This window comes from Strix aluco, chromosome 1 (assembly GCF_031877795.1).
Source record: "Strix aluco isolate bStrAlu1 chromosome 1, bStrAlu1.hap1, whole genome shotgun sequence".
Taxonomy (NCBI): Eukaryota; Metazoa; Chordata; class Aves; order Strigiformes; family Strigidae; genus Strix; species Strix aluco.
In genome coordinates, this window is record NC_133931.1 from 143,453,554 (window position 1) to 143,480,599 (window position 27,046).

The window sequence follows — 27,046 nt, forward strand, 5'->3', positions numbered from 1 at the left end:
ACCATCTTGATTTGTCTGAGCACAGAAAAAAATATCTTTAGAATCAATGGACAACTCCACTCAATAGATCAGCTACTTATTCAAAATATGTTTTACTGAAAATGCAGAATATGCCTTCAGATGTGCCTGTAGTTTTACTAATTGTTCTAAGAATGTATTGCATGCACGTGTATACAATAAAGTTTCTCTCTAAGAAAGAGTCTTAAGAGTAGTACTATAGATTATAGGTGATTAAAGAGAAACAAAAGATAATTTTTTCAGGTTGTTACCAGAATATGCTTCTCACTCTCAAGTTATCTTTACATTCACTTCCAGGTAGCGCAGGTACTTATTGAGAACAAGTAGGCATAGCAAGGCAAATAGAACTCTTTATAAATGAGAATGAAAATGTTAAGCAAAGAGATAGCTTAGACATACTATGGCAAAGAGTTGCATAGTACAGAAACAAAACCAGTTCTGTACAGAAACTGAAAAAAGTGAATTTATCTAGTCAAATAATTGCAACAATTTCATTTGTTGGCTGCAAATTAGGAGAAATTTAAAAGAAAAGCTTATACATCAATTCTCTAGATTCTTCATACATACCAACTATATCAATAGGTATTATAATTCCAAGGGATTTGCTTCTTATTTACCTGAATCCACAAATTGTAAGAATTTCATGTTAAAGTTTATTGTACAAAAGTTAAGTTTTGCAGTATTAATCTAAAACCTCCGAACTTTTTTATCAAATGTGAGAATTAACACAAATATGATAAAATGGGAATCCCAGATGCCTATGGTCAACTGAAACATGGCAGTTACACACACACACACACACACGAAACAATATAAACAACCAAAAAAGGTAGAATAACAAAACTCTTCGCATTTGATATTTTTCCTGTTTTCGCTATAAGGGACGGTTTTTTATGTTTGCTGATCCTCATAACAGAGTAAGGAACATTAAATCCAGCTATAACCATATGTCAAATGCAAGAGCCTGGGATAAAGAAAATAGTCTAAAAATAGTGTTTACTAAATATACTGCTATAAGAGAATATATTCATCAACTTCAGTGCCACTATCAGCTTGTCGTAAGTTACGCTCAAATGTTTACAATATCAGAATCTCAGCTAAAAGGAAAAAGATATTTCAGTAGAGACAAGTCACCACACTAGGCACAGCCTTCTTCACTGAACTTCTTGCATCTTGACTGTACTGCTGACAAGATGTTAGAGGCTCTTTCTGGTAGGCATCTTAATGTATACAGTAAGATATTATACCTACATGTGGCAGGATAAGAGTGTGCTGCTGATATTCTACAAGTGTGCTAACTTCATGCAAATAAGGGGAAGTTACACTAGCAAAACTGTTTTTTAGCTTGTCTCAGCATTGGAGACAGAATAAAGAAGTATGCATGAACACGACTAAGCTATTCTGACCACCACTTTGCTAGTAAATTGCATCTGAGGTAGATGTGTATTGCTGTTATAAATAAACTGGCGAAGTGCTCCTGATATATTTTGAGTTAGGTCAAGTCTACATTTCAGCGAGAAGGAGAATCATCGAAAATGTTCGGGATTTGAGGTAGATGAGCAATGAGCTACATTTCTGAAGTTGCTGGTCATCTTCTTTCAGGTGCTACTCATTTCCTGCAGTTAATGTGCATTAAAAACCCCACAAAATATTGCTTAAAGTTTATATAATATTCATACCATTACTGAAGTATAACTAGTTACTGTAATTTTCACAAGGACTTTTTTCACTCCCTGAAAAATAGGAGGCATTTCCTCTCCAGGAAACATCATCATGATATGCAGACAGTCAAGTCACAAGTCAAGTGACTTCAAGAAAATCATATAGAAGAAAAGAGAAGGGGAGATATTGTAAAACCAAAAAAATATTAGATTGCAGTTTACACTACGAACATCTGAGAAGCCATGCTTTGCAAAAAAATATGAAACAATGAAAAGAGTGCAAATAGAAAAGCTACATGTGTGCAGCTGCTAATAAAGCTGCTTACTGTTAAAAGGCTTTCCTAGAACAGGCTGTTTGGGGTTCAACATTAAAGTTAAAATTCACAACTAACCATGAGAATGTTTAACCATGCAGCCATAATATCTTCTGATGTTCTTTCAGATAAAAAAGTAACATCTTTCATACAGTGAAAGATATGTATAGAAATGTACAAATACGTTGTAAGGAAGAGGATGCTTTAATATGTCATGGTTTGGGCTCAGAGGACAACTGAGCACCATGCAGCCACTCGCTCCCCCCTTCCCCCCCAGCGCTGAGAATGGGAAAATAAGCAAAGATGCCGCTCACTCCCCCTTTTACCCCCTAGCGTTGAGAAGAAAGAAAGCAAAAGATCCAGGAAACTGAGATAAGGATAGAGAGGGATGATCTCATCCTTTAAGGCACAGGCAAAAGACAGGCTCATTGTGGGAAGAAAAAAACATAAATTTAATACAGACACTAACAACAACAACAACAACACTTAACAGACAGAGTAGGACCGTGAGAAGCATTACCACATCTTGAAAACATCTTCCCCCATCCTTCCCTTCTTCCCGGACTCATCTCTGCCCTGGTATCTCTACCACCTCCCCGCCAGTGGCACAGGGAGCAAGGAATGGGGGGTGCAGTCAGTCCTGCTGCTTCTTCCACCTTGGGGTGGGGCAAAACTTCTGTTATTCTTCCCCTGTTCCAGCATGGTCCCCCTCTCACAGGAGACAGTCCTCCACAAATCAGCTCCAACATGGGTCACTCCCACGGGTGTGTGGGTCACCCCCACGTGTTGCAGTCCTCCCAGCGCCGAACTACAACAGCGGGGGCTTCTTCCCATGGGGTCCTGGCCTCCTTCGGGCGCAGGCACCTGTCCCGGTGTGGGGCCCCACATAGGCTGCAAATTAGTATCTGTTCCACTGTGGACCCCCATGGGTGGCAGGGGGGTGGCTCTGCCGTATCACCACGGGGTACAGGGGAGCCCCTGCTCTGGCACACCTCCCCTCTTCTCCTCCTTCCTTCCGCTGGCCTCGGTGTTTGCACATATGTCCTCCTCACAAGCCTTCCCAGGTTCTCCTTCTTAAATACGTTATTGCAGAGGCGCAGCTAACTGGCCAGGCCTTGGTGCAAAGGCGGGTCTGACTTGGAGCTGGGGAAGCTTCGAGAAGCTTCTCACAGGGGGCCACCGTTGTAGCCCCATCCCCTGCTACCAAAAAACCCCTGTCACTCACTCAAACCAGGACATAATAATATAATAGGGTGATTCAAGTCTGCTATTGCTTTCAGGTGTCCAACACAAAAGATCCTGTACTTCTCAATAACCCACTGTTGCTACCAACATTATGTCCATAAGTTCCTATCATCATACTATTGCTTCCCACGATTACACTATTTCCTCTCAAATTCACATCTTTGTACAGCTCCTGTCTTCCAATGGGATCCTTAGTTCAAGTCAAGAACAACTGCTTACTCCTTTTTGACCATGCTATAGAGTGCAATCCAAGACCTAGCGTGGTAACATCTTGCTGGCTGTACCTTTTTCCCCTTGCAGACATCCTCTTTCTAGGTAGCGTTCCAAAGATTTTTCTGTGAAACATACAGAATTTCTACTAGCTTGAGATTTTTTGTTTTGTTGGTTTTTTTAACTGAGGTCTTAATACGATCCATATTTTATGTGAACTTATATTTTAAATAATGTTTTTCATAATTTCTTTTTAAAACATCATGCTTTCATCACTGTCAGCTCTGAGAAATCCTACATCATTTAACACAGACTTCCAAAAGGCATTGCAAAGCAGTTTCCCTACAAAGTGAAACAGAACTTAAACACTCATTTTACAAAGCCAATGTATGTGTTTGGTTACAAATACTGGAGTATTTCTCTAGTACTTCCTTCAAAGGACTTTTTTTAATACTTGTAAAGTTTGATTTGAGAGAGTGCTGATCCCTATTCTGTGAAGCAAGCTAGCGTCATTAGGATGACAAAATCAAGTCTTATTGTGGCAAGAAGAAACATCATTTAGTGTCAACAACACACTGCTATTGATTTGAACTCCTCCTTGCCTCACGGGTGAAATAACAAGCTCCTGCACACAGACTCTCTAAGCATACCAATAGAGGAGAGAGGCAAGAAAAATACTAAAAATGGCTGTATTAAAGATACAACAGGAAATATATGACTCATGAGATGTAAATTCTTTTATCTGCATGGAATAAATTGAAGAAGAGCTTAATATGGCTTCTGCGATTTCTATGGAGTTAGATTAGAACAGAAATACACCTACCAATAATACACCAGATTTAGGCTTCCCAACCGGCACCTCCTAACTGTTCAGCACCCTCTGTGAAACAAGCCAGCTTCATTTTCATTATCTTATACATGACTATTCAAGTTTTTAAAATGACACCTTATTTTAGCATCCCGTTGGTTGACCGTTTCAGTGTAAGATGGGGGACGCATACAGCGTAAATTATCCTTTCACACTACTGGCAAGATCTCTTTAAAACAGAGCTAAGAAACAGTCTGTCAACATGGATAGGTTCGCTTTTTTCCTACTTCTAAACAACAGACTGCAATTTTCAGAAAAAAATCCATATCTTTCTTCTTAAAAGATACAAAAAAGAATAAAACCATAGTCATGCAACATCAATATAAATACCACTTTGCACATTAATAGTTCTTTTTCTAGAACTTAAAGTTATGCCTTTAAGCAAATTCGCAAACCAAAAAAGTATAGTGAGATGAAATACTACTTATGTTGCTTAATTGCACTCAAAATTTAAGCTAATTTCAAACACTTTTGTAGCACCGAAGTTAGCATGCTAGAATTTCACAGTCCAGCTCTTAAAACGTGAACAAAATAATATACAAGGCATAAAAAATTCCTTCAAGATAACTTCTTTTTAAAAATATTGAAGTGTAGGGAACAAAGCTATTTTCATACCACATCCAGAAAATGGATGAGGTGTGAAAGAAATCTCTTGTTTAATATGACCTTTGGCTGTACTTTCACTTGTCATCATTATGAAGTAGCTACTTTCGGTGCCAACACATAAGCTGCGTTATATTACCCTATAACAGTAGTAGCACGTCTTTCAGGAAGTGTTTCATACTCGAGAAACTGGTGGCAGAATGCACTGACAGCACTTACCTTTGTAACTGCTTATAATAGGTCTTATTCATCAATAAGACCTCATTTAGCCAAGGAAATAAGAGTGACTACTAAATTCCATAGAGCATGTCGCATAAACTAGTATATGTTGAGGAACTCCCTTGGAGTTCTCAGCTTCAGTGAAAACATTCAAATAAGGAGAAATGTAAATTTCAGATTGGAACTCTGCCCCAAATAATAATATTCAGAGCTTTGTTACTGTGCACAGACCAAAAATACTGCATGGTTGAGATCTGCAACATACTTGACTTTTCTTAATGTATGTAATTAAGAAAATATTTCTGAAAAGCAAATTAATTTGAAATTCAAGTAAGATTAATAGAACAAATATGACAAATTTAAGTTTTATACAATAGTAGCAAGCTGAAGAATAAAAATCAGTAGCTATCATTATCTGAAGCTGTTCATCTAACACCGTAGAGAGAAAAACCATTGATACATACTGTACACACATTTTTATCCGTGTATATAAATCAAAGGAAACAGCTTCCTTTAAGGCAAGCATATGAAGATACTAAAGCAAGATACAAATTAAATATTCATACATTCAATATTTCAAAATAAGGAATTTGGATATACACATGCATAATTTAAGTTCTATAGTGAAACCTGTCTACAGAGGCCATTTCTACTGTATTTCAACAGCACTGAAACTTGAAATGTACAATGCAGCCTTTCCATGCTGTGTTAAAACTTTAAAGTATATAGTAATTCATTTCAAGCACTAAACATAGAATAAAGGCCACGTTGTGCACACGGCACTTTTGCAGAGGAACTGCTGCTTTGCCCTATTCATTACAGCTCTGAAACAGGGCTGTCGGTCACAGCGCTCTCCTGCAAGGTGGCTTCCGACTGCCCAACAAGTTACTCATTGGGAAATGAGGTGAAATAGGCAACTTCAGGCAAGAGGCTCAATTGGTCCTGAAAAACTCATCAGTCAGAATTGACTCCGAGTCATATTCTGATCCCAGGCACTCCACAGAGCTGGTGCTCATACACGAAGCCTAGAACTGGAGCCTAAAATTGGCGCCTTACACTGCTTTTGTACATTCACTCAAGTCTCTTTGGAGTAAAAGATGAGATTTCAGGCCTTTTTAATTGGCAAAAGAAAGCAACACAAAAACAGGCTTCACAACAATATGTTGTGCACTAGGAATGATTCTTTGTGATCACAGAGTAGTTTACATACAGCACAGACATGTTAAATTTTCGGAGTTTATAAATTCCTATGCATGCAAAAAACACCGGGGGGGAAAAAAACCCCACCTACTACCCAACTTCCCCCCTCCACACGTATTTGCTTCTTCTGCATATGTCTAGAGATACAACCATTCCTCCCCATATATTTAAAACCTTGCTGCTAAAAAGGAACTCTCCATATGAGTTATTAATGTGAATATATTATTTTCTTATTAAAAGTTAAATGTATTAGTTCAAATATCAAGAGTCTCATTTAAAAAACATCCATTTTATTGGGACAAAAATATCTCAAGTTAAAGAATAATTGAAGGGTACTTATTAAGGGGGAAATAGAACTACTTTGTTTCTACATGTTTTAAAGTAAACATTTATCTTTGTTCCTTAAAGGTCACTCATTTCATCTTGACACATCTATGAAATAACAGAAGCAAAAGCTAAATAAGTAGAAAAGTGATATTAAGCAATATAAAGCTAAACAAAATTAGTATCTACATGGTAAATTACTTCACTGAAAACCATCTATGGATTCTGCAAAGAATATACTTTTGCCTTAGAGCTAGTACTTTAATTTTCAAGAACCAAGAAAAAAAAATCAAAACTAGTCAGTAACAATGCAGCGTCGAAAAGCAATAAACTCAAAATTAAGTTATAAATAATTTAAAGCATGTCATGAAGATGTATTAATAATTCATCAGATAAATAATTTACTAAATAATCAAATAAATAAATAATGAAATACATAAATAAATCAGCAAATAAATAATTCTGCAAAATAACCTAAACAATAAGTCACTAAAACAAATGACAAACCTACAAAACTACAATGATTTTCCAAATTCTGATAGTTTTAAATAAACAAATGTATATAAACTAGATCAATCTTTGGTGAATAAAGAAATATTTTTCACTGCTATTGGTAAATTCCTGATTACGCTGCACAAGGATACAATTTCAGATTTTACAAGAGTGCAGTTTTTCCCTTGTAAATTATTAACATGATTGCTACAATACATCCTGCTCTGTATTTTACACGTAATCCCTTTATGTAGCTCATTTTTCCCCCCCAAAAATGAAAATCTCTTTACATCATTCTTAATTCACTACTTTTTTTTTTTCTGGGTGCAGTACTTACAATACTGCAATAGCCTTCCTGGTGGTTCTCTTACTGTCTTCTGCAAACCTTCAGAAGTTCTGCTGCAGGGGGAAAACAAGTAGAATAACCTTAATTATTACAGATGGTATCTCATTCATTAGCGGATGACAACATTTTATTTGAAAGCACAAGAAAAGCTGTTTTGTAATTCTACAAAGCAACTTAATGTGAAACAACCATTACAGTCTGCAGACTACCGAAAGTTTTTAGAAGTCTTTGGTGGAACGAGTTCAAGCAGACTGAGGCCTGTTTCTTGTATTTAAGCTGACACACAATCTGTGCAAACTGGCACTAATTCAGATGTAAAGACAAACCACGAGAAGGACAAAATACTTGGCTGACATCTAATGTTATCCTTGATTTTGGAAGTTCATAGTCCTTGAAAGAATACAGTGAGATCACTTAATATCCACTATCTAAGTACATTCACAATTTAATGAGAACATTGCATTCCAAAGCCAACATTGGTACCACAAAGGTCAAAATCCACTCATCTCCTGAATCAATTTTCATTCTCCATTTATTTTAATAAATAACACTGACAATCGCCATAGTTTTCTTCAAAGTGGTATTCTGTAAATATAGCAGCTAAAGAAATGTGCCAGAAATGTAATCACGTTATCAATTTTTATCCATTCTGTCAAAACGGTTTATTTGCTTTCTTCCATAACACACATTACAGGAAAGAGTGAGACATGGTTTTATAAATTATGCTACTGAAACAGATTCTTGATCTTTGTACAGGACTGTAAAACTGAATGAAGACATGAAAATTGAGGTTATATACTGTATATATGCATGGGTTTTTGCTACTTGGTTCAAAGGAAATCAGTATGCAGTGTTGTTTCTGCAGGTAAGATCTCAAATGGTTGGTGGTGTTGCTGTATTTCAGCATTTAAAAGCATAAAGTGTAATTTATTCTTAAAACTACCTGGGCACATTATATTTAACAAGTCTCAAATTCTCTTTAGGGATTATAATAAGGAAACACTTTGCTTAATCATAAATTTTATATTTATCTTGGCTAAACACCCTCCTTTGGATGGACTGCCATGTTTTGTCAAGAAAAATCAACACAGTGGAAACGAAGTACTTGTTCTGTTGTGTGGTCATTCAAAAGAGTATGTAGAAGTAATGTAAATGTGCACCGGCACTGCTGATAATTTCACGCTCTCATACACTCATTTCAGTTTGCTTTAAAAAGGACTATTCCTCCTGGCTAAATATAGTCATCATGAAAAAGCATACCTCCCCCCTTTGAGCTAATAACACTGCAAGCCCCAAAACACAAGAGTACAAAAAACTTGAATATTTTAAGGAATCTGAAGCCCTTTTTCTCACAATACATGTTTCTGAAGTGGGACAAATGAGACTGGGTTTTTTGCTAAGGTATTCTCTTTCAGTGCCCAGATTTCTGTCTGAGAATGAAAATTAATTCTCACACAACATCTGCAAATCCCATCCACCCCCTAAACAAATCATACATATCCCAAATCCCTTTTTTTTAAAGTAATGGAACCTTGTAAAAGCAGTATATGCCTTCACACATTAGAAGATTTTGAGGATTACTGGGACATACAATGGCTCAGGAATGATCCTGAGGTTCTGGAATCAGACCTTCTCTGTACCACTTAGTCATAGTGCATCTTCATTCACCTGCAGCTTGGCAGCCTCTAGTAGCAAAGTGATTTTTCACCAATGAGTACAGCTAAAACTGTAGTTACAGTCAACAGTGTCTTAAAAACACATTTTTTCTTCCTTTTAAAATTTACTTAGTTTTTAATTACTTTCCTGTTTAATTTGGGCTTCTCATCTATAGTTACAGAACTGACCTTCTCACACAACTACTTCTGTCTAAGTTAAGAGGGTCATAATTCCATGCTCAAATAGACATGTAAATCATTTAAAGAAAGGACACAAAACAGCCAGTGACCTGAGATACTTTCTGTCTGAGAACTTTCTACTGAGACCTTTCTGTCTCTTGCAATCAAACGCAAATTCCATCCTAGTAAAGGGCAGAAACTGAATGTGACTCCATTCCTCTGTTTTGTCAGCTGGTCCTTTCCCGCCCCAATCCCCAAACATAGTATAGGTGCCTTTAGTCAACAGATCATGCAAAAGATTGGTCAACAGAAGGCTAAAGCAAAAGGCAGTGTCCTTCAGGTGCACTTCACGGAACAAGAATACCAGAAATTGAGTAACTGTGCGTGTTCTGTACTCTGCCCAGTCTGAGTGCCACAATAAGGAGGCCACCTTGCTGGTACTCAAGTTAATTTGGGTGATAATGCAATGAACTGGATTGTACCACATACCCAAGAAAAAATTTCAAATATTTACAATGGCAAAATTACAAATAAGGCTCACAGTAAAAAGCACCAAGCAAGATCTTCTATTCTCTACCTTTTGATACTGCCACCATCAGAAATTTTCTTAGTTTGCAGGTACAAATCAGATCAAAAGAAACCACATACTGCTGCTTCTCCCCTTTGGAAACTCATGAACATAGGAACCAGAGGAAATTTTAGAGATTACCATACAATTTCAAAATTTAGGACAGGAATTTTTCTTTTTTTTGTTTTAATGTTCAGGAGTAAACACAGGGGAAAAGAGGCTGGACAGACATGCTTAACCAAATTATAGGTAATGTAAGTTGCTGACCACTATATTCTGACAAATTACAAGGATTTTTTGAATTGTTATGAGTTACATAGAATATTTTGCATTATCAATTAAAAAAACGCCAAAACTGCAATGGATTATTATCCATTTATATCCATAACTTTTATCCATATTTTATATCCATTTTTATTATTTATAATTTTAATCCATGTTTTACCCATAATTATTATTAATGGATTATTATATTCAGGAACTTAAATAATATGTAAATCCTTTCCAGGACAGAAGCCTCATTCCTCTGCCACACCTCCCTCCTTCTATTTATTATAATTGATCAATTAAATTAAACTCACCTCACATAGAGAGATATTTTTGTGACTCAGTACAGTACTTTATTAAAAATTTTAATATATCTCTGATTAATTTTTATCATAAAAAGCAAAGAAGTGCTTGTTATACATATTGTTAAGTCTAACTAAAAACTGTAAAAGTAGCCCCGTCTTAAAACCAGTTATAGGATAATTTTGAGTATGTTCCTGGTATTCAAGAAATTCAAGTATTTCTTGAATAACTTTTAAACCAGCTTCTTCCAATTGTCTCTTAGTAAAAAAAAAAAATTTTAAAATATTAAAACTTATAGTAAAATGTTAAATCCCAAACTACTGAATCAACTGCTATCAATACAACACATAGCTCACTTGACTGTTATGACCCATGTTTCCTAGTCGATCTTTAGATAAAAACAAGCAGATTACTAGCAAAGGTTTATCTCAAATTCCCACATGAACAGCATGCCACATTAAATATATGCAAATCAACCTCTTACTCCTCTAGTTTTTTTTGAGCTGACAACTCATATGACCTGAAGCCATGGTTAACGATTACAATTATTTGACTTTCATATTTATACAATCAGTCATCAGATATGCATGTTAATTGATTTTAACAGATAGTTTTGTATTCTAATGATCAACAGTAAGCGTACATTTTACCAACCTCTTGATTTATAAGAAAATAAAAGTTATATCCGTTTTCACAATTAACCCTTCATTGTATTGATCTGCAGTATTCACTGTGGACTGCTCCATGATATGTTAACCTGAAAGTACTCCAAACTATGGGATCTTTATTTTGGTAGCAAAATTTGATTTTCCAATTAAAGACCCTCTTCTATTGTGTTCAAAAAACACAATTACTACCCTATTTAAACACTGCATTGTCTATTAATTAGAAATATTGAAACATAATTAACGCTTAAATAAATGGACTGGGCAAAAAATGAATTTACAGCTATTTCATACTCTTATTTTGTTAAAGTTTTTTTCTCTTTTTCAAAGAACCTTAGTCATGCACTTCTCGATTCTAATAAGCCCTCAGATGTCATATACATGAATGAGTACAACCGTGCTTTCAAGTAATATACTTAAGGTCAAAGCATTCCTCTGTTGCCATCACAAAACGTATTACTGAATCAATTACTTTTTTTTACATGGCTGAAAATTTACTCTTTGCAATTACATTTTTTATTTCAGATGCCCTATTTATTGAAGTATCAAACACAAAATTACAAATTGAACAGATTTGCACACGAAGGACTGACTACTTTGTAAGTTATACAGTGTGCAGTCATCATCTTACATGGTGGTTGTTCTTAAAGATATTCACATAAAAAAGAGTGGATATTGCATCTTACTCTCAGAAAGTTCAGATTATGTCTTATTCCATAGAAGGGCTCTCCCAATTTAGGCCATTGTTGTTGTTGGACGAAAGGCTTATGCTCCAATTTTGGTAAAGCAAGAGCTGCCAAATCTCTTTCTCTGTATTTTAACACCAATACAAATACTTAAATTTCTTCAAAATACAGAATTTTTCTACTTTCTATAAGTAACTGAATGAGTTCCTGAGTCTACATATCTTTTAACGAGGTGAGCGTCGTATACTCGAAGTTCTGCTACTATTCTCTTTTTGGCTGCCTGCTCCAATTAATTTCAAGTGAAATTTATCCATTATGAGATTTTGAGATACATTCTCCAGAACAAAAAGCAGCACAGAGACATTACAGCACTCATCTCAGATATATAATGCTGATTCAAGTTCCCATACTGTATCACAGACAGAAGGAACTTAAAGTAATGTTACCACAATCACGAACAAGCACCTTAACCTCTAAAACACTGTTTAATGGACTTTTCTGATTTTTAAAAGGTCTTGATTTCACACTGAACATAATGAGAAAGGTATTGAATATATGATAGGATTCTGCTGATTTCTTAATAGTTATTTTCCTTAAACTGAAGTCTGGCATCATGGCAAATACTGATAACGCAAATAAATTCTCTTCAATCTTTCCCTTACTGGGAAACACCTTCTTGGTCTTCAACAGATCTTGAATTCATCCTGAACATAATGAGAAAGTCGGGGGTCTACAGAAATCACCAACCCAGTTTTAAAATCACAGATATCAACACAGAAAGACTGTGGTTTCTTTTGTATGATGCAGTGCTATGAGTTAATCACCTTGAAGACTATAAGGTTTATACTTTTGTAGCCAAGGCAGACCTTAAGATAAATGGAAGGGTAAAGTAAAGATCTTAAAAGTTATATGTGAAACTCCAATAGAAATGACAAGAAGAAAATAATGGGAAATAATAGGTAAGACAAATACACTGAGAAGAAGATCTACGTATATACTTTATGTGTAAAGATCTAATAAACTTAGAAAATAGATTTAAATCCTAGTTTCTAAAAATGCTTGATATCCTCCACTTCTCTTTAAACTTGACAGTGTTACAAATTACAGACCTGGTCACGTAAGCTATGGTGAAAAACAAGTAAAATTTATCTGCATAAGTATGAGCTGACTGAGCCAAAGCAGTCCTACTCTGACTCAGAAATACAGCACATTCACTTAAGTTTGCATTAATACCAACATTTTCACAAGATGCCTGAACTTAGATTAAGGTGGAAACAAAAAAAGAAAGTACTGTTTACAACTCACTATTTTAAAAAAGTATGTTAACTGCTCATCATCAAAATCAATGATTAGGAGTAGCATATGACTAACAATACTCAGTATATTTATTAAAAACCCAAAGGAAACAAAAAGTAGAAAGCAACTGGTGACATCTTCTGATGACAGCTTTTATGTAAAGCATTGCAACTACAATAAATTCCACAATTAAAAGTTAAATTAAGGTTATGAGTAGAAAGAAGTTCATTAAAATGCATTCTGGGAACTGAGAAAGTAGCATATCTAGAAAATGTCCAGCTGTAAGACAAGCATTATGAGTGCAGTGATAGCATGCCACCATCCAGACCACTATGGCCAGTTTGGATCACTGAAGCTCTTAAGGGGATCACGACAGGAGGAACTGGGGAAAAAAATCCAGAAGCTTGATACAAGTGGCTTAGTATCCAACTGTCACTGCATAATCTGAGTCACAAAAATGAAGCTGACATCCATGAAATATAGAAAACCATTTACTATACTGGCCCTGTTGCACAGTAAGACATTCTTTTGCTCTATTTTACACATAAGAAAGAAACAAGAAATGGATAATAAGTTTAATACAACTAGGTAGGTATGTTTAACTATCTGTATCCAAAGGTGATCCAATTTGATTAGAAATCATCAAGGATAAGGGTTTTCCATTGTCCTTGATGTAGAAAGTATAGCCTTTATGATGTTAACTCCATACCAAAAACACTTAACTCTTTTGTAACTCATTGTATAACCTCAACAAAGGAAAAATGTATTATCAGCTGGATCAGTTCCATACAGTCATATAAACTCCAGCAAAGGTGTAAGGCATGGAAAGAAAATACCAAAAAAGGAGAACAAGAGGAGGACAAAAGACATATTTCTTGTTTTGATGACAAAATTATCTAAGCCCACACATAGGTCATCTAAAAGTGATAAAACACACATTAATAGAACCTCAAAGCATTAGTTTGTGAAATGGAAAACCTTATATCACCTTCAGGATGTTTTATTTCTACCAACATCGGTAACATTTGCACTCCCTAAATCTCACTAAATTAATGACTTAACAAGATCATTATGTCTGCATTAAGTTACATCTTTGAATTAAGTCTGAATATCCAAAAAGTCACCATTGTAATGGTGGCTAAGTTTCACTGGACTTACTAAGAAACAAATTAGTAAGAATGGCAATAGTTCGCTTGCATAAAACTGGCCCACTACTTTGATGCTCCCTGTCTACAGCAAAGTGGCACACTAATACTGCATAAGCAGCCAAATGCCTCTTCTGACATGAAGACTCCTTCTGAGATAGCCAGCGTCACTGGGAGAACTATTGCTTATGGCATCCAAATGGACAAAACACAGAAACTTCACTGCTAAAAAAAACCAAAAGGCCACAGAGTTTCTCTTGGAATGAGTGAATATTTCACACAGAATCATCAAGTTAGTGAATGCAAACCACAGCAGAAAACTGCTGCAAATTTCAACACTGTTAGTGGATAGATGAATTTAGGGAAGAGGATGTAAGCATCATCAACATAGGATAAAATTGCTGGGTTTTATTTTAAACATGCTTAAACTCAACGTTTTAACTTAAATATTTAAGAATGATTTTAGTCTGTACGTTTTACATCTCTTGCCACCTGAAGCTGGCGATCCAAATGTCTAGAATAGCACACTTGGAATGCTGAGTTATATTAACATCATACTAACTATAGCAGTTTAATTTCAACAAATTTCTCTGGGTTTTTGCATATCGCTGAATAAATGACTCTGGAATTAGCTTACTTTTCTTGGAGGCATTATACGAGATTATTTCTTAGTCTCCTCCTCTTTGATTTAGTACACCTCTTAAGATAATTTATTAATGTTTTGGATATCTCATTCATCATCCATTATTACTGGTGTCATAAATTAGAAGAATGGAACAAAGCACTGGACTATACACTTTTTTCCATATTCATCAATAAAATAGCCACCTCTGTTAGCAACCACTGTACAAAAGAAGTTGGTTTATCCACTAGAGTGAGACCAGGAGCACTTTTTTAATTCAAATCCCCGAACAGATCATTAGATTTATAGGATATTACGTTATTAGTGAAGTAAAAATCAGAGCTTCACCTTTAAATGTAAAAGGATAGAAAGACCTGGTCTGCAAAAGACAAAAGCACCTGTCACATATTGTTATGTCCTGTAAGTTACTCAGACAAATTAGAAAGCTGATGAATACTAGTCTTATATGAAAAAAAATGGATTAATCATTGAAAATGCTGTAATTTTGCCAGCATACTATAAAACAGTAAAGGGGAAGAAAGATTCAACTAACAGAAACCTAAATGGCAACATTTAAGTCTGTGATACTATTTCTCAAAAGACAAGTTACCTAAACCAATGGTAAGTAGGAAAACCAAAGTTCCTTGCCATCACTTGTTTTTTCTCTCTTTTCTTCTAAACACAAAGGACACTGGAAAAGACAATTGTGAAGATTTCAGAAGATTTTCAAGATAATGATCATTAATGTGAATCCTATAGGTAGTAAGTTACATAGCAGTTACTATGCTATATAAAGTACCTGAAGGAAGACAGAATTAATGTTATTATGAGAACATTAACTACTGACTTAACAAGACCATTATGCCTGCATTAAATTATATCTTTGAATTAAGTTTGAATATGCAAAAATTCACTTTTTGTTATTTTAGGCAAAGACTCAGTTGATATATTTTGTACACATTCACTGTTTACATTTCTTTAACTAAAAGTAGATCTCTTATTAAAGCAAATTAATGTTTTACATGATATGATGGTACTGCACTCACCTCTTTTCTGTTACATGAAAAAGTTTGATCAGGTTTAGTAATTCATTAATGGAATCAGGACAGAACTTAAGTTCTTATAATAGAAGAAAAGGATTCCACATGTTAGATTTAAATTGGATAAAATGCTTCAGATTAGCAACTGTGTACTGAATTTCTACATGGGGGACAAATAGTGGCTATTTTTTCTTCTTTATGCATTACAGATTAGGTGTTTTGGGCTCCAATGTGAGCTGGAAACAACAAAATAACTTTTTCCAACTAAATAAAACCTCTTTTGTTGTGCCACCTCTAAATCAGGACCCTTGTTATTTTCCATATAGAACCTTCACTATCTATGGTAATTGATGATTAACTAAACATATCTGTACCAATGCTTTTTAAAGCTAATTCAATTAAAAACATAAATATAGATGCATTATTCCCTTTACTGTGTTTAGAATTATTAATGCAATTGTTTAATGAACTATGTATGACGCTTCCTATAGTTACAATTACCAGTGGAAAGGAAAATGAAGTATGTGATCCTCAGTTTTTGTTCGTCTCCAGTTTGATCATTGTTTGGCGATGATCATGATACCTGTTATTCAATCTACACAGGCAGCTCACAGTCAAAAAGAACCTTGCCATTACCCGACTAAAAATAGGTAGTAACCTCCTTGTACTAAGGCGCGTGTAGTTTGAGGATTGACACAAAGTCAATCCCTCCTCTACTTGAGAGCAGCCATTTATGCTCTCACTTTTATCTCCATTTCACTTTGTATAAAAATGTGCATTGTCAGGGATACACTGAGATTTACTCTTTTCTCTGTTGATTACAATATCCACCCATTATGTAGGTCACCTGAATTCCATTTGTAGCCTCAGTGAACTTCTAATTTATACAACAGGAAACTTTATATTAGACAGGAGACTGTAAGCATGTCATACCCAAAATTTCCAGCAGCGGTCTAGGGGGTAACAGGTACAAAATAATTCCCTGGTGCAAAAAGGACTTTCACAGAATTGTCTAGGTTGGAAAAGCCCTTGAAGATCATCCAGTCCAACCATTAACCTAACATTGACCGTTCCCAACTACACCATATCCCTCAGCGTTAAGTCAACCCGACTCTTAAACACCTCCAGAGATGGGGACTCCACCACCTCCCTGGGCAGCCCATTCCAATGCCTGACTACCCGTTCTGTAAAGAAATGCTTCCTAATATCCAGTCTAAACCTTCCCTGGCGCAATTTGAGGCCATTACCTCTTGTCCTATCACTTATTACTTGGTTAAAGAGACTCATCCCCAGCTCTCTGCAACCTCCTTTCAGGTAGTTGTAGAGGGCAATGAGGTCTCCCCTCAGCCGCCTCTTCTCCAGACTAAACAACCCCAGTTCCCTCAGCCGCTCCTCGTACGACATGTGCTCCAGACCCTGCACCAGATTTGTTGCCCTTCTTTGGACACGCTCGAGTAATTCAATGTCCTTTTTGTAATGAGGGGCCCAAAACTGTAATCGAGGTGCGGCCTCACCAGTGCCGAGTACAGGGGTAAGATCACTTCCCTGTCCCTGCTGGCCACGCTATTTCTGATACAAGCCAGGATACCATTGGCCTTCTTGGCCACCTGGGCACACTGCTGGCTCATGTTCAGCCGGCTGTCAATCAACACCCCCAGGTCCCTCTCTGACTGGCAGCTCTCCAGCCACTCCTCCCCAAGCCTGTAGTGCTGCTGGGGTTGTTGTGGCCCAAGTTTATTAAACATCATCTCCCATGACCGATGGGAGTGCTCCAGCAACTGAGGTAGTAGCCAAAAAAATAAAGTGGTGGCAATGGCACCACCATTCCATCATGCAAGAGTTTTGTTGACTTAGTGTTTCCAAACCATCTGAGATTTTTTTCCCTTCCTGGTCTTTTTATTCACCGAGTGGAAAACTTATGTCTGCATGGAATTGTTCACAGAACCTCAAATCAAAGAACATGCACTGATGATTTTCCAAAGAACAACTCCAATATATTAACCTTGGGATGCATGGAAGGTTTATCTTTTCCTTATCCTAAAGAGATTACTTTCTTACCTAAAACTTTACAACAAAACCCCAGTGAAGGGTATTCAGAATTACCCAATCTTCATTATTTTCTAGGTAAATAAGCAGTAACCTGTTCTCTATTCTGATTACATAGTTTCACTTGTTACTGACAGATTTCAACATTAATGGACTGTGTGGAAGTATGGAAAAATCATGGAAATAATTCTTCAGTTTACCTCATATGGAATTTGGAATACAGGAGGCAAATTTCCTCAAATAATTATGCCAGCATAACTTTAACTTTTGTTACCTAATTATCGTAACTTTCAGGCCTGCTGAAAATGTCATCAATGAACAATAAACTGCACAGTGAATAGACACCGACCACTGAGAAGTAAATGAAGATAACATTTGTTTGGGTAGAACACAGAATAGAAATTTTTAAAAAACCTCAATGCAATCTTGAATTCATTAATCTTCTCTTTTTTTAAACTTATTTTCATTAAAGGTTCTTTAAGACACAACATCCTGTTGTCTTTTAACATCAGAGATCCAGAAGGCTTCAGATGTTTATATACCTGCTAGATAGGATCAGTATCCGTAGATGTTGATTCTTATGGTGGTTTTAAGGGACACCACTTTCTCTAATCACTGAAATTGCATGAAATTTAAACCTCTGCTTCTCAGCAACATCCCTTTAAAGACTAACAGCCTTTTGAGTACCTATTTTCAGACAGACATATATTTTTAAGCCCCATGTATTAGAACGTTCATTCATGTAGCTGATCAGAAGCACAGGTGGACCTGGAAATACCTAACACATTTATCAATGGGAAAAAAACGCCAATCAGGACATTTGAAATCCAGAGACTACAAAGGAGTGGTTAAATGCAGAAGAACTGAGGAGACAGCATTCTGAAGCAAGCAGACAGATAGCAGTGGAGGGCAGAAGTTGATACCATCAGGACTGAAGATAAGCCCCTCCATATGGGGCTGTGATACTCATTTCCTCAACACAATTATTACCACTAGTAAAGAAGTTTACTACAGCTACATGATTTAACAACTGTTAAACCAATACTGTTAAATTCAGAATCCACTAGAAACATACTACAAATTGTCGCAAAGAAATAAGGCTTGTTTACTCCTTATTACAGTGTCAGTGAGTCAAAGAGTTGATCTTAAACAACAAAAGCATGACAGAAGAAAATGCTGCCAGCTCTGTCAGACTGCTGGAAAAGAAAGTCAAGGCTCAAATGATTGCGTTGATCTTTGACTGAAACTGTGAAACAAGTCAGTTTCTTCAAAGCCAGACATAACACCGCAGCCAACAATAAGGAATCCTTTTGTTTTTTCCACACAATGAATTTTTTGATGTCATAAATTCTGGATACTTTTAATCACACTAAAAACATGTTAGCAACGCAAATGTGTATGACCTAGGTCCATAAACAACCACAGGACTGTTTTTTTCCAACTAATCTTATTTTTCCTTCTCTCACCTAAATTTCAGCACGAAGACTTCTTATTAACACATACTTTAAGGTTTTAAACAGCTTTTAACCAATATTTTTTTCTTTTGCTTTCTAAATCTGAACAATTGTTCAAATCTGTTCACTGACTAAACTCCAAGGTATTCATATTTTATTAGTCACATGGCAATTGGATTGCTACCCACAAGGTTTCAAGATAAAACACTTAACTGACACAGATCAGAATCTAAAATTCATCCCGTTTAAAGACTAACAGCCTTAAGACACATTATTTCATAGTCTTAATTCAAATAAATGTAATTAAAAATACCATATTTTCTGTTCAGAAATTATCCTTAGTCATCCTTCCTGAACTCCTGATTCTCAGCATCACCTCTGAGGTCCTACATAATTCTGCCCATCCTTACTTCACAAACAGCTCTAATTTAAACAAAAGCCTACATTCACTAAATCCCTTTCAATATATCTTCCAGTGTAATTTCACAGTATATTTATAAATTTCTGCTGCTACTCATCAAAAATCAGATTCATCAATGTCTACTTTTTAATTTTAGGTATGACTTTATTTGAAACAAATTTTTAACTCATACTGAGTAAACTAATGTTAACATACTGCAGATGCCATAAACAATACAGAAGAGTAACAGCAGAAATAAACAGTTAATGACTAGAAACAGAGCCAGAAGCAATGGATAGACAATAGTTTAACTTCACCGATTGGTGCACACCCTCTCACCTCCAGTAAATTTATCTTGATTATAACTATATTGGTCAGTTCAAGTTTGTTTAGCTGCAGGTCCTTCCATCACTGAAGTCAACAGTGAATTCAGTCAGGACTTACAAGTATGAACCAATTTTTCTTTCCTGGAACAAATCTTAAGCATCCTGAAGTCCAGGTCTTCAACGTTTGACTTCACAAACTAAGTGTTTAATCAGCAAGTATCCAGAAAGTAATGCATTATTTCACTTAGCCATACCAGCACTTTAGTATCCATTTTACATAAGAATTCATACCAATAACAAGCGTATTGTTTGACATGCAGCAAAAACATATGGGCAGCCAACAGATACTCCCTCTGACCCTTGTCAGATCAATTAATTTCTGTAACAGACACAAATGCCTTCAGAACAGCAAAGCAAGACAACAGAAATCCTCTCAAATGCTAGAAAAAGCCAAAGAATATATGCTGTACATGAACTAGGTTTAAAAAATGAACTGCGTTGAAGTAACTCTATACTACTGTTAAATCTGTTTTCAGTAAGGTACAGTAAGGTTCAGTAAGGTAAGCTGTTTTCAGTAAGGCAGTACTTCACAGTAAACCAATTTCATGAAACCATCATGCTTGCGAGAAAGAGATGGCATAGGCTACCTATCCAGAGTGCTTACCGTTACTAATACCCACTTTCTTAAATTTCCCACTATCTTAAATTTCCACACACAATGCAAGTAATACTTACTAAAAAAAGAAAATAGATTAACTAATGAATCAGTTAAAGCCCAAAATCTAAATATGAAGCCAAGTCAACCATAAACAGCAGGGGTAATGCCGATCTAAGTTTTATACCCGATCCCAACCTTCTGTACTTTTACTAATGCGAAACACATCAACTTAGAAAAATGCATCCTAAAGTTCTTTAACATTTTTTATTATGAGGGATTACCTTCAGGATCAAAAGAGGTGCATTATCAATACAAATTTCACATAATCTAAAACTTAAAAAGGAATCTGCTGCACCTCTGTCTTCCAGTCACATGACAAGATAACATGAAGAGTATATCACTCAAGGATTACCAACACAGTTGTGCGTTTAATTATTAGTCTGGGTCACCATTGAAAGCCATAGTTACTCAGCCACCCTCCTTTATTCCACATCCTGGACTAGAGATTCCTCAAACAAAAATTCTCAATTCACTGACTATATAGCTAGCTGATCAAGTGAGTGAGCTGAAGAACTAAAACTAAGATACAAAGTTCTTAATAAATCCAAGTCTAATTTACTTTTACTCCTGCATATTTCAAAGCTTTGTTGTGCTCTCACAGTCCAAGTCTAAGAATGAACCATTTCACTAGCTGTAATACAAGACCAGCTGCCATAATACCGTCTTTATCCACAAATCAGTCACTGAGGACAGCAATGCCTAACAAGCAGACTTCAGTAAATGCGGTCCACCTGTAGGACTGCAGGAAACCTCTGATGGACTGAGGCAGTGCTAACAGCATGGTAGAAAGCTCATGTGGCGAGCTATCACAGAACAGTTTTGTCCAGCTTTTTTCCCCACATATGCACATTCTAATGCTGTTCTAGGAATGACAGCTGTTCTCTGTCCAGAATGCTTCAGATACCTTTTTAGGATCAAGATTCATTGAAAGCAAAGAGATCATTTGCTTATAATACCATGCATATATGTAAGGTTTATATATCCAATTACAATTCTAAAATGCTTATATGTATACACAGCAACTTTTACACTAACATTAAAAATCTCCCAGTACCTACTATGGTAAAAAAGAAACAAAACCCAAATAATTTTATTTTGTTTAATTCATTAGAGAATTAAGAGAACAGGTGCTACTTGGAAATGCATTTCATGAACTGTCATAACCAAGACAGACTGGGTGACTCAAGCATGTATGTCAAGATCCACCGCAGCTGAACGGTCAAAGATGTGTGACACCATGCACAAGTATTTCAATCAATGAATGAGAACAGTTTTCCTTAGTCTGTAATACATTATCAATTGGCCTTATACATGCCTTACTGATCATTAAAAAGTGTGAGGATCTGATGTGTAAAGAGAAAAATCAAAGCAAAAAGAGAATTCAGCTTTGGGCAGAGCATCATCAGGGGACATCCAGCCAAACAAAATGAAGCTGATTGTTCTAAGCAATGTAGAGGTCATTACCTAAGACTTCCATTGCTCCCAGTCAACAGACTGGGACTAAATTCAGATGTAGCCATTCCCATTCGGTACAGTGTTGGTTTTTATTTGCTTGTTTCTGGTGACAGACATTTCCTTTTACATCCCCTGCCAAATGTCACTTGGCAGGATTTGACAATGTGTACAAGAAGGCAAAAACCGAGCAACCCCTCATGGTTACCAGTCACTCCACACCGTATTTCTGCAGAAGGGCATTTCAAATGAAGGTTTAATTGGGCAGCGGGAAACAAAAGGACAGCTTTAATCTCACCTCATCACTGACACAGTCATCACACAGTCATCACCTCATCACACTCTAGACATAGAGCAGACAGATCTCTGCCATTCCATCATCAACATGCATCTAGATCACTAATAAGGGACAGCTATTCCAGACTCGATGCCAGATCTTTTCTATTAGACAGGTCACGTACAAATTCTCCTCAAGAGATCAGGTCAGCTGAGGACACAGGGAGTTTGGGGTTTGTTTTTTTTTTCTTTCATCACAGTATTTAGTAAAGTAACCAGTCCTTCAAGAACTATTGTAACTTATATATGTCCATGGATGCAGGATTGGTGCAGTTAGATGATCCATGACCAACTGTTGCAGATGACAGAGCTTACAGCAGGGTGTTGAACTTTGAGCTCTGGCTCTAAGACAGTCCACTTCAGAAACACTAAAGAGGCTGGATGGCAGAGCTAGAGCTGTGAGAAGGTATCAAAGCAAATGTCCTGTGTGGAAAAGAGAGCTTCTCCCTCTGTCTTTCACCTATGCAAGATGACAGATGTCAGTTAAATGTTTTTCCATTTGTTTACATGTACATGCAATTAGAAAGTCTGCTTGCATTTCAATTTCATTTCACTGTCTGTCATCCTTTACCTGTGTCTTCAAGTCAATATATCATAATGGTGGCACAGACTTTGAGAGGAACTGACAGTAAAACATAGCTTCTGCCTCAGAAAAGGCAAATGTTAAATGGTAGTAAAAATACTTTGAATCATTCTGTAAAGATAGTGAAAATACAGAAATGTATCTCAAGCTACAGGGAAGAGGTTAGCATACCAGAAGGGACTACATGAAAAGCCATAGCATCCAGTGGATGCTATAAACAGACATAGCAATGAATCACGAGACACCCATTACTAGCTGTTACAACAGAATTCTGGAAGTGACACTCGTTTTGCTTCCTTCAAAACTAAGCAAAATGAACAAGAATAAAATTGGCTTGGCCATAACATTTCACCAGGCAAAATTCTTAACTGTAGACAGGAATGAGCCTCAAGTGAAATGGCAGTTAATTTATTGCTGTCAGTTCAGGATACTTTTCAATGATGAAATCATTGCAAACTGTAACTCAGGACTTTGAAAGATAAATTCTCTCACATTGAAAAAATGAAACTGCTACCCAACCTTCACTTACTCTGAAGTTAACCTGAATAATAATTTTAGAAGTTGTCTGAACAGGGTGAGTAAGAAACATTAGCTAAAATACAACACTAACAATTTAGAGACTTGCTGGCAACTTCAGTCTTTTTTTTTTTTAAGAGGAGAAAGTACAGACAGTATACCAAGCACATCAGAAAAAGTGTCAGTTTAATGTAATGCACTACTACAGATACCTTTCTTTCAAAAGCAAACTGAGTGAGAAAAATGAGAAATCCTTGACCAGTTTTTCTCTCTCAGTAGCAAATACATATTTGTCACTATTTCAGGTTCAAAATGAGGAGGTGATCGTCATCAGCTCCTCTGTCATCTTCCAATATATTCAGATCTCATCTGAATCTTTGTTGTTGTTCTTGTTGTTTTTAGTAAGACCTATACGTGTAAGAGTCAACCTGCCTATACATCTAAAATTCTCACTTTCCCATGCAATTTAACTCACCTCCCAATCAATCCATGCAGTGCGGAACCTCTAAAATGATCATCTCATTGGTTGCCAAAGTCTTCAATAACTGTAAAGATAGTCATCTTTAATGATCAAGCCTCTCATCAGCAATTTTATTTTGTCTGCATCTTTATAATTGCATACCATTTTACAATAATCAAAGACAACCTTAGTAAAAACAATAATCAAAGACAACCTTAGTAAAAACCCTTGTAAGTCTGTCTTCCATCACTCCCACAAATGCAGTTAGCCAACACAATCTGCTTCAATATCTAAAACTGTATCTTTATTGGTAGTGTATTTGTTTCTCCTTGCCCACATTTCTTTTCCAGTGAGCAGTTTTGTGGTGCTTAGCTGCCTACTGTGGTTAACCCCCAACACTAACTTACAATTATTTCTGTTGCAGCTGGACCTATTCACAGCTTGAAAACATAGAAGCAGAGGAGCCTGACATGCACAAAAATCAGACAAAAAAACCCGTTGAGACATGCACTGTAAAAAAACAAACCAAAAAAGAATAATGGCCAGCAAGGGTTCAAGACACATGTTCTGTTTTGTTGTGTTTGATTTTATTTCATTTTTCCAGAAGGTGGAATCTCAGAAGTATGCTAGGTTCCTTCATGCTCAGAAAAGTCCAGGGCTGCAAGCATTAGGGCAGAGTGAGACTGCATAGAAACCACTAAGAAGGATCTAAAAGAATGCTCGGTATTTACAAAAAAAAAAAAAAAAAAAAAAAAAAAAAGCTATTCAGTGCCAGTTAATAAGGTTTATAGTGAAGGCTCTCCTCAAACCCACTGGTTTAAGCGCTAGTCACCAACTTTGCATCTGGCCATTCTTCTTTCTCAAGCTTGTATGGCTTGAGCTAGATTGATCCATTACTTCTGGAAGGGGATGGTGTGAGTCTGAAGCTCCTGAGCATAATAAAAAATGGGAGATTACCCTGAGTCTTACCAAAAGTTACCTTGAAACACTGGCAAAAGACTGACCAGCTGTATTAGGAGGTGTCTAACATGCTTATGGACTGATAAGCAACAGCAGCTCTAGAAAATGAAGTACTCCAGTCAACCTACAAAAATTACAGAGTAAGTTTATCAACATACTTTTATCCCAACCTGGGTAAGCTGTTACAAGGAGTAAAATGATGTTCACTCAGCCCACATTTACCCTCTTCTCAGATAAAATTACTCACAGTGGAAATTATACCCATGACTGATCATACACTATTACTGTAAATTAATGTAAAAATCTAGTCTCACCCAACAGCTATGAAACAGCAACAACATGCTCTAATTCCTGGCATATGTCAGTTTTGAATACTGACTTACAGATAAAACTACATACTTTTCTTCTAACATACAAGATCTTTGACACTATCTAAAATCCCTAAAGACCAGAACAAAAACATGTATCATACTAAAAACAAACTAGGACTTTCTCCAATCACTGAGGCTGCAGAGTGCACAGGAATGCGTTTAAAGTAACACAGCATCTCAGCTGGATTTGCAACAGCTGATAGTGCCACTTGTTCAATCCAAATCTGTACTTCAATCCATCCCCGTCGTGCACAACATCAAAGTGGAACTATGTCCAGTGACAGCAGCTGCTACCGTCCCTTGCTCCTCCCGACTCAGTTGATAAGGACTGAACCTTGCAATAAATGGATTCTGCATTTGTGGGTAGAGGCAGCATGACTGCACCAAGTATACGTCTGTCATCATCATCTGATATGGTTATTAAAAATTAATATTAACTTGTATCTCTCCAATGCATGTTTTCATTTCTTCTCAGGTGCAGAATTCCTCCCACTTCATCCTACGAATGTACTCAAAGCTCAAGACAAAAGTCAAAACACACAAAAGACAGGGCAGCTTTTCCATGTCTGCAAACTGAAGTTTGACATTTTATCTAGATGTGTCAAATCAACAAACACCTTCAGTAATCAAAGGTGGGAAACAAAAAAAACCAGGAAACTGCTCGGGTCCATATACAGTTCTGAAAAATTCATACTATGAAAGGGGCCACAAACAGTTGGTAATTAGTTAGAAATAGAGAAGGTATATCCTGCTCTATACTTATCTCATTTTGTCTATCCCTTAAACCTCTTTCCAATTCCCTGACTTGCAGTTGAGCCTCAACTGTCATCTTGCACCCGAATCAAGCAATCTTCAAATCATGACTCATGGGCAGTAGAATAAATAAAAGGTGGGACCACTGCACAGTCCAAAAACCCAAATAGTTTTCTACTAGGTGAAATCCACCCTGACTACAAAAGGGAACTTTGTAAAAAAGGGACACTAAAGCAAACGTAAAATATTTATACTGCCTTACACCTAGCCAGAGTAGGGAAAAAGGTAATTCAGCTGGTTGGGTTTTTCAGAAATGCTATATAGGAACAAATTTTTAATTTCAAAGTAGAAATAACTGCCCAAAATGAACTTGTTTAAAGTAATACATGAAGTCCCAACATCAAATTTCAAAGGGTATTTCATGCTGACATAAGTACTTCCCCAGAAAACTGTGAAGTAAATTCACGAACAAAAAAAGTGACGTTTACCCTCATTCATAAAACGTTCTCATTTCTTCTGACTTGCTGACTTCTTTGAGAAGTGCATTTGGAAAAAAAAAAAAAAAAATCCAAGTCCTAACTGTAACACACACACTCCAGCAATCTAAAATGCTAGCTTTTTTATTCCTTTTTTTTTTTTTTTCAGTTTTCAAGACACTGACTTTTGACTGAATGATTATATGAACAATGAACATATACCACTGATACGTTCAGAAGAAACCTTTCCACTGACTGGGACACGAGT

At 36.3% G+C, this 27,046-nt stretch overlaps 1 protein-coding gene across 7 annotated transcripts in view; it reads right to left on the minus strand.

Annotated features, from left to right (window-relative positions):
- The window catches only part of TBC1D5 (TBC1 domain family member 5), a 328,963-nt gene that overhangs the window by 293,997 nt on the left and 7,920 nt on the right, over positions 1 to 27,046 (minus strand). For 4 of the 7 annotated variants that reach the window (XM_074838552.1, XM_074838516.1, XM_074838543.1 and 1 more), the window contains exon 2: positions 7,492 to 7,553. The exons of 1 other annotated variant lie outside the window; for it this stretch is intronic. The gene's annotated coding sequence lies outside the window, so the exon portion shown is untranslated. Of the gene's footprint in view, positions 1 to 7,491; positions 7,554 to 24,233; positions 24,304 to 27,046 lie in introns of all 7 variants that reach the window. 2 more of the 7 variants (XM_074838535.1, XM_074838525.1) reach the window with 1 other exon arrangement.